Genomic DNA, 15635 nt, shown 5'->3' on the forward strand with positions numbered 1-15635 from the left:
TGTGGTATGCTATGCATTCTTCAGATTTACAACTAGATTTACAATACCTGCTAATCACCTACAAATTTGACAAAACTCTTGTACAATTTTTCTTCTTCTATACATTCTTAAATTTTTTGTTATTTTATTTTATTAGTACATGTTTGAAGTACATGAAGTTTGCCTTCATCTTGGGGAGTGGGTACATGTACTTAATACAGCTTGTTTCTTCTTTTTAATCCCCTTCTCTGTCCCACCCACCTCCTTCCCTCTGCCTCTAAATCCCCTTTCCCTATTTTCGTTCTTGTTATTGTCGCTCTGACCTCATGTTTATGACCTAAATGTTTACATTCATTGAGGTTAATAGGTCCTTGTACATGGAGTATCTTAGTTCTTCCTACTTCCCTTCCCCTCCCCCTCCTCTCCCCTTGCCCACGATTTCCTGGACTCCTTTCCATTTGAAAGAGATCTATCTCCTTGTTTTCTTCTAACCATCCTTTATTATGCTCTTTTTTTGTACTTTCTTTTACTCAAATGAGAGATACCATATGGTATTTAAGCTTGTGTGTCTGATTGATTTCACTCAACTGATGTTGAGTTGAATATATAATTATATTCCAGGTGCATCTATTTTCATACAAATGTCTTGAATCTATCCTTCTTTAGAGCCAAGTAGTATTCCATTACATATATATATACCACATTTTCTTTATCCATTGGTCTGTTGGTGGGCATACAGCTGCTTCTAGTTTGTTTTATAAGATCACTAATCCCAGGCATGGGGCCTCTTGCTCATGACCTAATCATCTCCCAGAGGCTCCACCTCCTAATACCATCTCAGTGCACATTGGACTCCAACATAAGGATTTTAGGACACAGCACCCAGTCAATAGGGACACTCGACATGTGCATATTCATGTGTATTATAGCTGCTTTGCCTCATGAGGCAAAGAGCATAGTTTCATTCATTTGACTGAAATAATTTTTAAGTAAAAAAAACCTCAACATGGCAGAAAAGCTAAATGAAAGCCTTTTAATATGGGTGTTATTATAGGTTCTTTTGGAATAGTTACAGGGTTGAATTTGGACTGACTGCCCTTGGGTGTCACTGATTTAGAGTATTTATTGAGTGGTATGAAATAGAACTGTGGCAGAGCAGGGGCTCTGTGGATGTGCAATAGGCACACACTCCTGAGGGCCCGGGTGCTCAGGCTGAGGGGTGAACTAGGGGTCATGTGGTTGTGCCTCTCCTCTGGGCTTGCCCGTGTTCCCCCATTACCACCAGCCACATCCACGCCGTCGTTCCTGGCTTTCTACTTGAACTCCTTTACTTCCTGCCTTGATTTCAAGGTAAGGCCCAGACAGCCCCATGTGGCCCACAGGCTCTGTGCATTGCGTCTCTGCTTCTCCATGGTCATTGCTCTGTCTCCCATCACACTCTGTGCTGCTATTGTAGCAGTTGCTTTTGTGTGTGCATGTGTGTGTGTGTGTGTGTGTGCGTGCATGTGTGTGTGTGTCCCATGGTCTCTCTCACTCATCTCCATACCCTGAAAAACCTCATCCTTCACGTTAGCTGAGTGGCCGGCTCCTCAGTGAAGCCTTCTTTGATGTCCCCTGCTCTCTTCTGTACCCCTTGGTGCCTCTGGGTGGTTCTCACTGTTTTCAGAGCTCCCATCACCCTGTGTTGTGATTTAGATCAAGAGTGTCCCCTGGAGGCCTCACGAGCTCCCTAGTGTGGCTGTGGCAGGTGATTGGATCATGAGGTGCTGTACTCATCAGAAGCACCCACTGGTAAGTTCGGCAGCTGTGTGTGGCGCTGGGAGGTGGGGCCTGGCTGGAAGAGGAGGGTCACTGGAGGATGGTTCATCTCCCTCCCTGGCTCCTTCCTCTCTCTGCTTCCTGGTCACCATGGCATGAGCAGCTTTCCTCCATCAGACTCTTCCTCCATTCCTTCCTGCCTCAGAGCCGGCCAACTATGGACTAAAACCGTGAGCCAAAATAAACCTCTCTTCCTTTAAGTTGTGGGTGTTGGCATTCTATCTCAGGGATGAGGAAAGTGACTAAGACATGCTTAGATCAGAAACCCAAGGCCAACCAGGAGAAGTCAAGGAGGTAGACACAACATCATGGCTTCTAGGAGAAGCAGGCATCCAGCCCTTCTGCTCACTCTGTAGTCTTCCTGCTTGACCAGCACTGAAAGAACAACTGATCAGAGACTGTGGAAGGCTTGTCTGTTGGTATCTGAGATGAGCTCTTCCTGCATGTTTACTTTGCTGGAGCTGCTTCCTGCTTGACCAGCACCGAAAGAACAGCTGATCAGAGACTGTGGAAAGCTGTGTCTGTTAGTGTCTGAGATGAGCTCTTCCTGCATGTTTACTTTGCTGGAGCTGATATTGTGGACAGCTACACTAGTTAGGAAATATTATAAGGCAATTAGGCAAGGCCTCAGCAGAGAAGGCAGTTGTGGCCTGAGGCTCATTCACTGTAACTGTCTCTTCAAGCAAAAGAGGTACAACTACACCCACACACTTCCCTTAGGGACAAACAGCAATGATGGATATTCTACATAGGCATCAGTCACCCTGGGTGGGGACCAGAACCTCCTGAGCCCATTCCTCTGGGAAAATTTCTCCGGGCAATTCCATGTACGCTTGCTTCCCCATTTGATTCCTATTTAATCACTATCACCTAAACAACTATACTTGTTGTGATCTTATTGGCTGAACATAGTTTTGTCCCACCTCATTCCCACCTTGTGATTTCCCATTGGATCAATATTACCTACGTGACTATATTTTTAATCTTATAAGTTGACTATAGTTTTGTCCCATCTTGAACCCATCTCTTGGCTCAATAAAACACCCCTGAGAATCAAGTTCCTCCTTTGTTTCTCTTAGACAGAAGCTTTCTTTCTCTCAGTAAATTCTTCTTACTCTTCACCTCTATTGTTCCTAGAATTCATTCTTTGATTTTAGAGAACATGAACTGGACGTGTTGGACATCTAGCAGGTTGGAAGTATAATATTTTCCTTACATTATTTGGAGGTCCATATATCAGACACCCTATATCACTAGGACATGGTGGGCAATATCAACTTGATGATACTGGGCTTTTCTTATTTTTGAGCAGACACACACAGAACATCAACAGCCTTCCTTTGTCGTGCAGGGACAGCAGTGTCCCTGTGCTCTACCACCCCCCCAAACAGAGACATTTCTGCAGTTTCATCCTTGTTATGTACTCATTGTATACCTATACTCTCGATTCCTTTATGAAATATATCAAGAGGAGATAGAATCATGGGTGAAACTGGATGGCATTTGAATCCACCATGCAGTGAAGCTTTTGTGAATAAATTTAATGAAAAAAATCTCAGTTCAGGTGGCTGGAATAAATAGCCCCATTTGCTCAGAAATGCACTAACAGATATGAGGGGAACGTTTCCAGGTCCCATTGAGCTTAGCAGTGTGGGCCAATGTGTAGCCTACAGGTTGTCTCTGTTGTAGCCACAATGGGTGCTTTGCTGTTGCTGCCAGTTCTTTCAGTTCTTCTCCCATTGATGTGCGTGGCTTACACTGATCTCCCCCTTCAGGTTTCTTTTGGTTGGTGTCCTTAACAAGGCCTCCCTGACCACTGGATTTAAAAAGAAACTTTCTTCTCTCAACAGGTTATACATGGAATTACATATGACCCAGCAATACTGCTTTGATGTATATACCTAGGAAATATGAGGACATATGTCCACACAACCATGTGTACATAAATGCCCACAGCAATATTGTTTATAAGAGCCAAATTCTCATCCACAGAAGAATGGACTAACAAAATACAGACTAGAATGGAATATTCCATTCTAGAATATATAAAGGGAATATTAAATATATAAAGTAATATTAGTGAGCCATAAAAAGGAATAAAGTACTGACCACTGCTTCAACATGGCTGGACCTTGAAGAGATTATGCTTATTGAAAGAATCCCTCTAGGTCAGCAAGGCCCTAGATGTCAAAACGTCAGAATACAGAAAGCAAGACACAGTTGATACATCACAAGAGTCAACTGCAGTAGATCTTAGATCTTGGGAACCAAGATGATCTTGAAATGATTTGTTCTCGGGACACAAAGGTGTTGGGAGCTACTGCTGAAGTGCGTAGGAGGCCACCGATGAAGAGGTTCCCAACTCTTGGGGTAGCCTCGTGTTGAGGAAGTTGGTCTGGAAAGCAATGACCACAGCCAGAGAGAAGAAGCCAAAACTGCAAGAATCCGAAGTCCATGAGGTGCTGAAGACACTAGTGGAAGACACTAGTGTGACTTGCACGTAGAGTGGAAGCAGTGTGCCCAGGGATTAGATGCTGTGTAATGCATACTGAACTGCGAGTCCCTCACTGAGATGGTGGCTGACACCTGGTGTTTTTGTCTGTTTATCTCCAGACCCGTTGCAGTCCTCGTGTTGGAGGCTGCGGGTATCTGCAGTGCTTTGCCAGTCTGTCTGCGGGTGTCTTCACTGAGTAGTGTTTGGCAGGCATGAAGGAAGAGCTGGTCTTTGACTGTCTGTAAACTGCACTTCAAGAGCTCAGCTTACACCCACACCCCCACCCACACCCCCACACATCCTTGGATCTACTTTTCCAGATTTTTAAAATAGCATAGGCACCCCATTCATGTGAGCAGGGAAATGACTTTGGTTCCTACAAGTGGTGATCAAAATACATGGTGAGTGTTTAAGTTTAAAAAAATGATTACAGTAAAAGACGCATTTCCATTGATTCCTCTCACTGTCCTCTGCTTTACTTCCAACACACTTATCCCACCCTCCTTGCCACCTTCATCTCTGGAGTCCTCTTTTGTAAGTGTCTCTACAAGGTGTGGTAAAAAATACAGTGACTGCTGCCGCTGAGCGCCATCCGACAGAAAGGCAGCCCTTAAAAACACGACGCTGTGTCCTCATCCACCTTGTTCACCGGATCTGGCACCGTGTGACTTCCCGCTCTTCCCTAAGCCAAAATGGCCAGGAAAGGGAAACGTTTTGAATTGATGCAGGACATGGAGGCAGCCAGGACACCGCAACTACAGATACTCAGGAAAGAAGGCTCCAGAGCTGCTGCAGAAGTTGGCAAGAAAGATGGGATGAGTGTGTTCCAGGTGAAGGGGAGGATTTTGAGAGAAATCATGGCAATGTGTCTTTTACTTTTTTTTTTTGGTACTATGGATCAAACTCAGGACCTTGCTCTTGCAAGGCAGGCATGGCGCCACTGAGCTAAATCCCTGGGCCTAACCGTAATACATTTTTTTTGTTGTTTTGGGTACTGGGGATCGAACTCAGGTCCTTGTGCTTGTGCATCAGGCGATGAAACCACTGAGCTAAATCCCCGGCCCAACATTTTTAAAAAATTAAATATTCATGGTAATTTTTGATTAGACCTCACAGTTTAAAATATTTGGGGAAATGCTTCAGCAAAATATGAAAGGAATCAGGGAACACAGTTTCCCTGAGCTTTGTTTCTTCAGTAATTTTTACTCCCCGTCTCCCCGGTTCAGCTCTGAAACCCATGAACATAGCCCATGACCTCAAATGTTTCCTGTGGCCTGAAGCCTGGCCAGTGCCTGATTTTACTGCCTGTGGTTGCTTGGTGACCCCTGAGGGGCTGTTCTGGGAGAAGGCAGGCGAGCAAGTGGCTCTGAGGAGCTCTGAGCAGCCCAGGCCGGCCTCCTCTTGGCTCTGTTCTGGAAGCTCTGCCGAAGAGTGCTCTGCTGAGGCAGAGAGCACAGGAAGCAGAGGTCATGTCTCTGCAGCCACTGCAGCAGGCAGGGGCCTCCTGTTCCTCCTCCATCCCATTCTTGTTCTGGTTGGTGGGGCTGGGTGGGTTCTTTCTCCTACGCAAATGAGAAGCAAAAACACACAATGGATCTGAAGGAAAGGTTGGATGACAGAGACTTGAAGTCACAGATCTGTGAGAGGTGGTGAACAGCTACATGTTGGAGTCAGGATCTGAACCCAGGTCACTCCATATCAGAAACCCATGGCTCATCTTTGTCCTTGTTTATACGCAACAGAGGAGGTAAATATTAATTCTGATAATAAATATTAATTATGCTAATTTTCCTTCTTCCTTGTCTTCTCTTCCTCCTGCGTCTCTCCTTCCATTTTCTCTTTTTTCTTTCTCCCCTTTCTCCTTCCTCTTCCTTCTTCCTTTTCTACCTCCTCTCCTTCCTTTTCCTTTTTCCTCTTCTTTCTCCTTCTCATCATTATTGTAGCTACCTCATATTCCATGTCTATACTGTCCCCAGCATCATTCCAAGCGCTCTGCCTGCAGTGTCTCATTAGCTGTGCAGTGGGTGTCATCCCTCTGTGTACCGGGAGGAAATCGACAGTCAGAAACATCTTGTATCTCATCTAAGTTCTCCTAGCTGGAGAGGGCTGGGATTTGACCCCAATATTTTCCTGACTTCAGAATTAGTGCTTCTAATTCTTCAATATTTACTTACCTTGATTTTGCAGGAAAAGCTAGTCCTTCTCTCTCTTGGCCTGGGTTACTTAACTGCAGGCCTTGTAAAATTCCAAGGCAAGTAATAGCTGCCCTGGGGTCATTTTGTATACACACGGACTGAGTGGGTCTGATCTTTGTACCGACCTCCAAGCTGCTGGTCATTTTTGTGTGCATGTTCTGGGCTCCGCCAGGCTAGGTAGACATGGGAGAGACCTCTCTGGGGGCTGCTCAAGTGAGGCCACCACCCCCAAGACCATGGCACTGTTGTGCCTTAAGCATTGGTGGGTATAAAACTTAAACTATGGCTTGTGATTGGTTGCTATTATTTTACTTTGTTACATTAGTAACCCATGAGTGAAGCGTTTTTCTCTTTGAAGTGACTTGTTGTGGGATTTCCCAGTGGAAAGCCACACCAAGGCACGGTGTAGACACGACGCAGGGACATCTATGCAAAAGCACAAATCCCGTGTTCGGAGTCAGCTCTTCGCGTGACTTCTGGGGAGGCCACAGTGTGCATGCAGCGCCCGGTGTACTGACGTGAAAATGGATTATTCTCCAATGCCAGAGGGTTACAGATTTTTTTGTACTAGGGACTAAACCCAGGGTCTTTGCACTGAGCTACCCCCCCAGCCCTTTTTATTTTTTTTGAGACAAGGCCCCGTTAAATTGCCAAGTTCCCCACACTGGGCTTGAACTTGGGATGCTCCTGCTTCAGCCTCCATGTTGGGGATTACAGGTGTGCACCATTCTATCCAGATCAGAGGTGGTTTTAATCCAAGAATAAAACCAACAGAAACAGTTTGACCATAAACTAAAAACAAAAAACGAAAACAAAACACGTTTTGAACAAGGTCTGTAACCTGGAAAGTACCCCTTTTTCTCTGAAAACAAGGTGTGTTCCTCAGTTTAAAAATCCTGGTGGCCTAGCAATTAAGATGGTTTTGCAAAGCCCTATTTTCTCATTTCGTTCCTCTTCCCAAGTGATTGTTTTCTATTTGACATCAACAACTAATCACACAGGCTAATGTATTAGCGTGGGGCCTGACTCAAGGCTTCTGTGGCCAGGTGTGGGGACCACCTTGAGCCTGGTAACTATGGTAACAGCATTGCCCCCGCAGCAGAAGGGGCTCCCAGAGCCCAAGACGCTCAGGGCCAGGAGGCTAATTCCCACCACAAAGCCCTTTCTGTGTTCCCTTGGGCACTGGAAAGCTGCTGGCTGTGGCGGTGGCCAGGACTAGCCTCAGGCTGAAGACTCACCAGGCAGAAATGTCAGCCGTACCTGTCCTGTCATCGATTATGTTTTAAAGGGATGCTGGGAAACATTAGCACCGCTGATGAGATAGCTCAGGTAGCTGCATGGTTCCTGCAGCCCCTGGGCTCCTGCATATATGCATTTAATGCTGGGGTCTCCATAGGCTTCACGTGGTCTTTAAACATTCTCAATGGGTGTCCACGGAGTGCTGTCACCAGGCCACTGAGAATGCCAAAGGGCTTAGAAGAGTCAGCCTTTCCTCTGGGCTTGTTTATGACAACCCTGATGATTAGGAGAGTCTGTTGCTGTGGGTGGCTGGCTTGGTGGGTTTTGCCATCCGTTCCCCACACATGAGAGAAGCTAGGCTAGAAATGACACTTTGCTGTGTGACCCATGATTCCCGGAGCTGCCCACATGAGTGACATTCTCAGGCTGCCTGTTGTCAATTGATAAGCAGCCTTGAAAATTCAGGGCAAGGTAGATTCCCAAGCTAATAAAATGTCTGAGACTGGGCGTATGGAGCCAGAAAATTTTGAATTCTAGAGAAAGGGCAGTGTTGATTCAGAAAACTTAGCGACAGTAAAAATGTGTCTCACTTCCAGCTCATTTTGATCCACAACAACAGTCACTTTGGAGGCTGTGAGACCTGAGTGACTCCATTTTAAAATTTGGCCCCATTTTAGAGTAAGGTGGCCTGGACATAAACTCTAGTTCCAAGAAAAACCACAAGATGCACTTTGGCCACCTGCCTGTGATAATGTCCAGCAGTCCCCTAGCAACTAGCCTAGCAACAGCTAATCAGTAGCTGCTTCAATGTCCCAGATGCTCTTCTTGATGGCCTGCAACACCTAATCAGTAGTTACCCCAGTACCCCAGTATCCCAGATGTTCTTTTTGATGACTTGAGCAGCCATTTGCAGTTCAGCGCGCAAGGCCCAACCAATTAGGTTTAAACTTTCAAAACTTGCTAAATGCTAGCCAATTGTGTGATTTGAAACCCCGCGCCTTTTTGAAACCCTGCTCCTTGCTGTAACCTCTATAAAAACCCCTGGTGTTTTAGAGTCGGGGCTCTCAACCCTGACCCGCTGCGTCGGTGTCGGATGAGAGTCCCTGCTCGAGCTTGAATGAACGACCCTCGTGTGTTTGCATCGGAATCGGCTCCTTGGTGGTCTTTGGGGACCTCGTGATCTGGGCACAACAGAGGCCAAAGTGATAAAACACCGGGGTTTGTGCTCAGCACTTGGTTCTCTGATTTTCCGATTCCCTTTCTGTGGGTGATTGTAAAAGAATACACCAGAGCATTGTGAGAACAAGGTGAGATGAATTCTGCAATGTACTCATCCCCAGGACTTTCCATACAGGCAGGGCGGCTCTGGTATTGCTCAGCTAATAGGCGCTGTGCCTGTTTCTTTGGAAAATATTCCTGCAGTGCAGCACGAGTTGGCTTGTGTTTGAAGTTATTCAGATGTTGGTTGAAACTTCTGGACCTTAAAGATCACCATTGGATGTGCCATGTGCCAGGAAGCTGTTCTTCGGGTACACAGCATCCTGCCCTGGGGTAGAAGGACATTCTGTTTCCTGCGACTGTGACAGATTGCCCCCTGCTGTTGTCCTGGTTTCAGGTGAGTCCCTCTCCTTGGTGGCTGCCCAGGGTGCTGGCCAGGGCCACGGGGACGTGCAGGAGAATCTGCCAAGGACAGGGACTTGTAGGCTAAGTCCAGGCCCCTTCCACTAAGTTCCTGACCGTGGGTCTCAACTCATGGTGCCACAATGGTTACATCTTCTAGTGGATGGCTTGGCTCTTGGTCCTCTTTCTTTCTTTTCTCTCTCTCTCTCTCCTTCTCTCTCTCTCTCTCTCTCTCTCTCTCTCTCTCTCTCTCTCTCTCTCTCTCGTACTGGGAATTAATCCAGGGTCTTTGCACTTAGCTATCTCCCCACCACTTTTTTTTATTTTTTATTTTGGGACAGGGTCTCCCTAAGTTGCTAAGTTGCCCAGGCTGAACTTGAATTTTTAATTCTTCTGCCTCAGCCCCTCAGTGTGCTGGGATTACAGGAGTGAGCCACCCCCCTAGCTTCTTGGTTCCTTAAAGTCACAAGAGTAGGATCTCCAGGGCAACTGTGGTTTTGTGTCTAGGGCTCCATGCTTGGGAGAAAGGACAGGGTCTGTCTCTTGGCTCTTCTGTCTGATGACTGTGGGACCTTCGCAAGTTTCCACTGGGGACTGGAGTGCGGTACCTGCCCAGTGGAGGCCTGGAAACGACTGAAAATCCAGGGCAAGTGCTCAGCACAGCTCCCCAGCCCAGAAAGCCCCTCATTCCTATGAGGTATAAGTGGTTCCCAACGGAGTTTGGGGCCTCTAATCTCCTTCCCCAACGCCACAGTTCTCAATTAGGCGAGTTCCCTGGGGGCCGGGTAGTGAAGTTGTGGGAGCGGCAGGATCTGGGTTGTAGGCACCTTTTCTCCTATCCCAAGGGCCTCATTAGTTGGGGAAGAATTGCCTTAAGCAGCCAGGCATGATGGTTTGGACCTGTAATCCTAGCCACTGCCAAGGTGGGGGCAGGAGGATAATGAGTTTGAGGTCAACCTAGACAGCTCAGTAAGACCCCAACCCTGTCTTAAAAACTGTCCTGAGCTACAGACTTGGGGAAAATAACCAAGTGTTCTAAGGGTTATTAGGCTCCTGGTGCCTTCAGAGGTCCCAGCACCCCTGCCTGCCCACCCCCGACCCCCAGCCTTTACAAAGCTACAGAGAAATTGTGCTTCTCTCTCTTCCTGCTTGCTTTTTTCTTTCTTTCTTTCTTTCTTTCTTTCTTTCTTTCTTTCTTTCTCCCTTTCTTTCTTTCTCTCTCTCTTTCTTTCTCCCTTCCTTCCTTCCTTCCTTTCTTTCTCCCTTTCTTTCTTTCTTTCTTTCTTTCTTTCTTTCTTTCTTTCTTTCTTTCTTTCTTGCCTTCCTTCCTTCCTTCCTTCCTTCCTTCCTTCCTTCCTTCCTTCCTTCCTTTCTTTTTGGTACCAGGGATCGAACTCAGAACCTTGTGCTTTTAGGCAGGCAGTGGAACCACTGAGCTAAATCCCTGGCCCTCTTCCTGCTTTCTTGTCTGTCCCTGTCTCTGTCTCTTTATGCTTGTTGCTCTCTGTTTCTCTCTCTCTCTCTCTCGCTCTGTCTCTCTGTCTCTCTCACTCCCTGACTCTGTCTCTTTGTGTTTCTGTAATATGTCTCACTGCCTCTGTTTCTCTCTCATTCTCTGTCACTGTCTGTCTCTCCCTGTGTCTGTTTCCTGCTCTCCCTGTGTCTGTGTGTGTCCCTGTCTGACTCTCTTCCAGTAATATAGCAATAAAAGCTACAGGGCACATCATGCTCTCAAAGCGCTCAATTACCATGTCCACATGCAATGACTGTCTAGAGGTCAAGAACCTTCCTGAAGATGCACGTGGAGCCTGCCAGTGTGACTACGGACTGTGTTGGGGGAGCCAATACATGATACTTACAGGAACAAAAGTACCAAATGCTCCCTGATGAACCAGGTGGGGTCTCCAAACCCCTTCAACTTCAGCATTAGCCTTTCAAAAGATTATAAATGTAATACATGCTTATGGTCAAAAGTTTTTTAAAATAACAGAGAAAGTAAAAATCCTCTTTCTCCTCCGATATTTTTCTCTGTTCTTAGAAGTCATCATTTAATAATGTTTAATTATTATATTTCATTAATAATAAAAGCCATTAATACAGTGTTTTGGAAACTTTGTGTTAGCCAGCTGTCCCATTGCTGGGACAAAGCACCTGACACTAGCAGTGTAAAAGAGGAGAGGTTTACTTTGGCTCCTGGTTTCCCAGAGTACAGTCTGTGGTCACTGGCTCTAAGGTTGAAAAGGCATAGTGGAAGGGCATGGTGGAGGAAAGCCACTTGAACCATGGTGGCCAGGAAGGGGGTTGGGAGAGAGAGAGAGAGAGAGGGAGAGAGGGAGAGAGGAGAGAGAGAGAGAGGAGAGAGAAAGAGAGAGGAGAGAGAGAGAGGAAAGAAGGGCCCCAGGGACAAGAATATACCCTTCCAGACCCTTCCAGGTCACCCCCAAGTGACCTACCTATTTCAACCAGGCCCCACCTGCTAACAGCACATTCAGCTATGAACTTAGTGGATTAATCCACCACTGAGCACAGCACACGGTGACCCAATCACCTCCTGAAAACCCCATCTCTGAACACATGAGATTTTCACACTGGCTTGTAATTAAAGACATGAAAACAAAAATAATAAAAGTGAGTTACTTTTAATGTTAGCAAAATTGCTCACCCCGTAAGAGGCCATGAGGGCTCAGTCACCCCACCTTGAAGTCAGCTCTTCCATGAAAAAGCATTTCAGAGGTATTGGGAGATCTTTTCAGCAGAATCAAAGATGCCAACTCAGAAGGGAGGGTGGGGTTGAGAGGCGAGGCACATTATGGTCTGGAGCCCGGTGTGTTTGTGTGAACTTGGAGGGAGGAAATATGTGGAATTTACAAATCTCTTTTACTAGAAGTAAAGCCAAGCCCAGTTTCCAGATGAAGACGGAGGTCCCATTTGCAGGCTTTATTGTGTCTTTTAAGACTCTGAGGAAATTTGGAGATGGTTTCCTGAAAGGGAAGAAAGAAGTATTGTAACCTTGGATAACTTTGTGCCCTAAAGCTGTGCTTCTCTTAAAAGTTCAATTTTAAAATTATGATTTTCCTCATCTCCTTTCTACTGTTTGTATTTCTTCTACTCAACCTCACCCTGAGCTTGGCTAAGGTGTTTTTATTCCCTGTCATGAAGAAGTTCTCAAGGGCCATGGAACTAGATAATTGGCCCTTTATACCTTGTGAGATTCACAGTCTTTGCCTAGTTGGGAGCTCGAATTTCAGTGGAGGGACTCGGGCTGTTAAAGAGCAAGGCTCTCCACAGTTGGGACGTTTCTGGAAGTCTAAAGCATCTTCACCCTTCTGCTCCAGATCCTGGTCCCCAGATCTCAGCTCCTGCACAAAGTGTCCCATGCAAGGTGCAGCATGTCCTGGGACGTGGCCCAGGGGTTCTAGCTACAGGGTGAGTGCTGGAGCTGCTTGTTTCTGCTGCTGAGATTCCGACAGAGACAGGGCTGGGGTGAAAATCCCAGAGCATAAGGTGCCCAGGGAGAAAGACCCAGAAGCCTTCCTTTTTTCCTTCTAATCCTCGGGTTCACCCCTGGGGTGCCCATCAGGACCAGCAAGGGGACACTGCCCTGTCAGCAATGTGGTAGGACTCTTGCTGGACACAAAATGGAAGGTTAACAAGATGGACAGTCTCTGAAGTTTCCCTTCTCTTGTGTTATTCTTATGGGTGCATCACTTGCTTCAGCTTAGAGTGTGTTTCTAGGATGGTTCCATCCACTATATTAGTTTCCTAGATAACAAATTAGCATGAGTTTGGTAACCTGAAACAGCAAAACTGTGCTCTCTCACAATGTGAGGGCACACGTGTACAACTGAGATGTCACAGGGCCATGCTCCCCCTGAGGGCTCTGGGGTGGCCTCGGGTGTCCCTCAGTGGTGTCACCCTCACTCCGGTCCCTGCCTCTGTCTTCACAGCCCCCCCCCGCCCCCCGTGTCTCTGTGTCCTCATCTCCTCTTATAGGACACAGAGTATTTGATTTCAGAGCTCACCCGAAAGCAAGGCCATCTCGAGAGCTTTAGCTTAATTACACCTGCAAAGACCTTGTTTCCAGCTAAGGTCATATTCTGAGATTCCAAGTAGATACAGAATTTGGGAAGCCATTATTTCATCTGAGGCAGGAGATTAGGGGATGGCAAAGCTGGCTTGGGAAGTAGGTGTGACCTGTTACTGACAAGACCCTGCACACATGCGCAGAACAGTTCCCAAAGGCCTGCATGTGGACTCCTGCTGAGAAGTGGAGCAGGTTTTCCATAGGATGCTTAGACCTGATGCCAGCTGGAGGAGTGGATGATACAGAAGGGACAGACCACTGAGTTTTTGTCACTGTGTTCACTCTTGCATGGTGGCCTGCCCTCATGCTGTAGAGTGCACTTACTACTTTTACTTGTCCCTAACTTGCTCTGAAGACCCTGTTTCTTTTCCTACTTTTAATAAAACTTTGCCACCATTTGCACTTGTCTTAACCAGTTCTTTGCTCAGGACAGAAAGAACCTAGAAGGCAAATGATCTCAAAACTTCAGGCCAATGTAGACTAATTTTCAATGCTCGGGCAATCTGAGAGCTCCATGAGCCATTTCGAGAACAAACTTACAACTAACAAAATTTTCTCCAAAATGACAATGCAAAATCAATGAAGATCTTGATCAAGGATTCCTGGTAACGTCCCACTGACTGTGGCCTTGGCCTTGAGCAGCAGAGTCCTCCTCTATGAGGATAGAAATGGGATCCACTTACTGGAGTTGTGTGAATTTCATATAAAATGCATCTAGCTTGTTGGGTGCAGTACCTAGAACACAGTAAATGCTCCATAAAGCTCAGCTTTAAAAATCTTAAGAGCTAAGAAAAAGACGTCAGCTTAGCCTGTAAAATGGTTGGGGACATAGATGTTTCTTGAAAGAGAAGTCATAAAAGGAGAATGTACAAGGGTCCAACAGAGACGGTTGGATCTTATCTTAGTGCTAGGGTACCAGGATCAGTGTCCCAATAGAGAATGGAGAGCACCTGCAAATTAGGGAAGCCTAAGAAAGGCAAATAAAAGCACTGGGTACAAAAGTACAAGCAAGTGCACGGAAGCTTCTGGGGTCAGTGCAGAAATAAGAGAGGGAAGGGTGACAGCCATTACCACCCCTAGGACCAAAGGGATGGGAGGGAGGCGGCGGCCTAAGGGACCAGGAGGAGAAAGTCACGTGGTGGGAGCAGTGGGCAGAGCCACTGTGCAGGACAGGTCAGAGAGCGAAGGCCAGGGTCACTGGACAGGGTCCAGGGAAGTCCCTGTAGAGAGGAAATGAAACCACAGCTTGGTGAGCAGGCCTCTGGGGTCTCATTGTGTAAGTGGACTCACAGGGCAGAGTTCGGGAGTGAGAGAAAATGGGGAAGGGATTTGCGCTCAGCGGGGTGACGGGGCCCAGCTCAGACGGAGAGGCCCAGCCGCTCAATGAAGGGACCCGTGTGGGGGCAGTTGCTGGGGCGGGCCTGGGTCTGGTTCGCCAGGATCTCGGCTCTGGATCTGCAGGATGGCTGTGGGAAAGCCCCTGTCTGGTCAGCATTCGATGATAGCCTCTGCCTGGGGGAGCCGCAGAGGCTCTGCTGGAATCAGAGGTGCTTCCTCCGGTTTAGGACAGTGGTGGGAGGCTGGCAGACATCCGTGGTGCTTGAAAGTCCCTGTGAATCTCTTATCTTTACGCCCTGGTCTTGGAATGGGGTGAGACCCATTATGTAAGTTTTGGGCAAATCAATCTGGTATTGCCAGTTTCAAGACCTACTCCTTAGGGACTAACATGCCACAGGCACAGCTCGCAGGGACCTAACCTGAAGTTTTAAGGTAATAAAGGAGTTGAGGACAAAAATGAAGGCCAAACTGCTCTGATTGGGCAGGATGGGAAATCCTCTGCAGAGTCATTGTTTATGTATGTTATTTTTTATTTTTCTCGCAAAAGCAGCTTTTAAGTCCTGGAGCTTCTCAGAAGAAAACAAAAATCTTATTTTTAATGTGTAGCAGGTTAAGGACACAGGGGTGCATCTGCCCTTGTCCAGGCCTGACAGTGCTCCCTCCTTCCAATCTCCTGCTGGAGATCCCCTTCGCTGAGTTAATTTTGAAACCAGAGCGAGGGAGGCTGCTGATCACTGGTGTGTGGTGTGTGTGGCCAACCCAGCCTCCGAGAAACCACACGCAAAAGGGAGAAGGCTGGGGTATCTTGGGAAAGCACAGGGAGAGACACCTGCCTCAGCCTCCTTATGGCTGCGGCTCCTTGGTAGGC

The 15635-nt window shown here is 47.0% G+C and overlaps 1 long non-coding RNA gene across 5 annotated transcripts in view; it reads left to right on the plus strand.

Moving 5' to 3' along the window:
• Positions 1–14609: 14609 nt before the first annotated feature.
• LOC101712225 (uncharacterized) overlaps positions 14610–15635 on the plus strand; it is a 46002-nt gene continuing 44976 nt past the window's right edge. For all 5 annotated transcript variants that reach the window (XR_015451694.1, XR_015451698.1, XR_015451696.1 and 2 more), the window contains exon 1: positions 14610–14705. This is a non-coding gene — a long non-coding RNA (uncharacterized LOC101712225). The remainder of the gene's footprint in view (positions 14706–15635) is intronic.

Source organism: Heterocephalus glaber, unplaced genomic scaffold (genome assembly GCF_053883595.1).
Source record: "Heterocephalus glaber isolate CG9 unplaced genomic scaffold, H.glaber_assembly_v1.0 deba00000122, whole genome shotgun sequence".
NCBI lineage: Eukaryota > Metazoa > Chordata > Mammalia > Rodentia > Bathyergidae > Heterocephalus > Heterocephalus glaber.